Source organism: Natrix helvetica, assembly GCF_964273705.1.
Source record: "Natrix helvetica genome assembly, chromosome: 3".
In the NCBI taxonomy this organism is placed as follows: Eukaryota; Metazoa; Chordata; class Lepidosauria; order Squamata; family Natricidae; genus Natrix; species Natrix helvetica.
Window position 1 is genome coordinate 3379959 of NC_138549.1, and position 2830 is coordinate 3382788.

Genomic DNA, 2830 nt, shown 5'->3' on the forward strand with positions numbered 1-2830 from the left:
GGAACAGCGTTCCGTGCGCCTTTGGCATTGAGTCATGCCAGCCACATGACCACGGAGACATCTTCGGACAGTGCTGGCTCTTCGGCTTTGAAATGGAGATAAGCACCTAGAATCGGGAACAACTAGCACATACATGCGAGGGGAATCTTTGCCTCACCTTTAATATCTCTAGATTATTCTTGAAGGTCTTCTTTCAGGGGTCTAAGTCTACTATAACTGACTTGCCATAAAGAAACTGATAGGTTGACTGTGATTTTTAACAGAAGCTTCCTGCCTAGACATCTAAGGTTCAAAGCTGTATACAGCTGTCCCATTAGCTCAAGGAACATACTAGACAACCTGCTGAGAAGTGAACAGAACCAACACTCAATAGTTTAGGGGATTCCCCCCCCCAGGTTTTTAAGGAACAGAGTAACGCCTGCAAGCTGTAGATTTAACACCACAAATAGCAAGGTTGTGAAAGGATATTGAAAAATGCAGAGTATAGATAAGGGTGCTGGATGTGGAAAGCCTGAAATGGGTGTGGTGGGTTTTGTGGTTTTGTTGGCGGGGGGACACATGGTGGCTCCCTTCTCTCTCCCGAGAATGTCCCAAGAACATACAAGATACTTAAGGTAAATCGCTTTGGTCTAACATTGTGTCAACTTCCTCATGAGCAGGAAGGGGAGCGACTCTTGGCAAGCCATGCATTTTGAGCCCATTTCTTACAGAATTGGGTTTGAGATTCTTTAACTGAACTTGCAATTCCATCGTGTTGCTTCTCGTGGCATAGTCTGAGTACAGAGAAGAGCAGCAGAAATAATCAGGGAATGAAGGCTAAAACATACCAAGAACGGTTGTAGGAATTTGAATTGTCTAGTCTAACAAAGAGAAGGACCAGGGGAGACATGGTAGCAGTCTTCCAATATTTGTGGGGCGGCCACAAAGAAGAAGGAGGTCAACCTATTCTCCAAACCACTTGAGGGCAGGACAAGAAGCAACGGATGGAACCTGATCAAGCAGAGGAGCAATCTAGATCTAAGGATAAATTTCCTGATGGTGAGAACATCTAATCAGAAGTTGTAGATGCTTCAACACTGGAGTTTTAAAAGAAGAGATTGGACAACCATTTGTCTGAAATGGTATCGGGTCTCCTGCTTGAGTAGGGGTTGGACTAGAAGACCTCCAAGGTCCCTTCCAGCTCCATTCTGATAGGTTGTGTCCAACTCTTCACAACCTCATGGACCATAGCATGCCAGGTCTCCTATCCTCCACTTTCCCCCAAAGTTTGCCAAATTCATTGCATTGATGTCACTACTAACCATCCTAAATTATGATTCAGAAACATGCATTTCCCATGGGGCGATACAAATTTGGAATGGTGAAGGGCCAACAAACCAATCTTGATTATCCCCCACTAAGTACATACTCTTTTGTGGGGGGAGGTGGAGAATATTATTTTTGTGTGTCAACAATCACATAAGGTTATTCTTTTTTCTTTCTTGACTTGGCTCAGTCCATGTTGCAACTTTTAATTTGTCTGCAGATCAATGAGAACTTTTGTCACCATTACTGAAGCTTAATTTTAATAATACAATCAATTTACAATAGAATAGAATAACAGAGTTATTCCAACAGAATTGGAAGGGACCTTGGAGGTCTTCTAGTCCAACCCCCTGCCTAGGCAGGAAACCCTATACCATTTCAGACAGATGGCTATCCAACATCCTCTTAAAGACTTCCAGTGTTGGGGCATTCACAACTTCTGGAGGCAAATTTTGTTCCACCGATTAATTGTTCTAACTGTCAGGAAGTTTCTCCTCAGTTCTAAGTTGCTTCTCTCCTTGATTAGTTTCCACCTATTGCTTCTATCCCCGGGTGCCTTGGGGAATAGCTTGACTCCCTCTTCTTTGTGGCAGCCGCTGAGATATTGGAAGACTGCTATCATGTCTCCCCTAGTCCTTCTTTTCATTAAACTAGACCTACCCAGTTCCTGCAACCGTTCTTCATATGTTTTAGCCTCCAGTCCCCTAATCAGTGATGGGATCCTACTGGTTTGGACTGGTTCAGCTGAACCGGTAGTGGTTTGACAGCATGGGTTGCTGGAATCGGCAGTTACCAAGGCCTGCTACGCCCCTGAACCGCTTCCCCGGTCGGCGCCGTCAGGGCCGCCATCTTGTTCTTAACTTGTGAGCATGCGCAGAACAATTTTAATTGCACTGCGCATGAGCGCAAAGCACGCACAGGAGTGAATCTAACCAGTAGTGCCTGCTGGAACCAACTCATGTCCCTAATCCTCTTTGTTGCTCTTTGAGTCTCCACATCTTGTTTACATCGTGGCAATCAAAGTGGATGCCGTATTCCAAGTGTGGCCTTCCCAAGGCCTTATAAAGTGGCATTAACACTTCACGTGGTCACGTAATAAAGATGTCTATGTTTCATGATTGCTATCATAATTAGTTAATTCACACAGGAATTTACCTTTCAGTTTAGAATTTGATTAGCAAAAGTATTATTACTATTGCAACAAACTGATTTTTCGCACAAGACTGAGCTGCAGCAAAATGCATGGAGATTTGCCTTTTTATGTAGAAATTGACTGATGTATTGTACTTTTTAATTAAAAAAAAAAGACCCCTGTATTACTCTTTTTTTTTTAAAAAAATGCTTTTTTCTCACTTTCTTGACTCGGGGACGTCTGCACCAATTTAATCTGGTTTTGATGCGTCATAAATAACACTCCAATAGAAAATATGGAGAGAAAAACCCATACTTCCTGCCATAATGATTTTTTCTTTTGCACATTATAGACATAATTTCTGAAAGAGGGCAATCCATAAAAAATATGAAG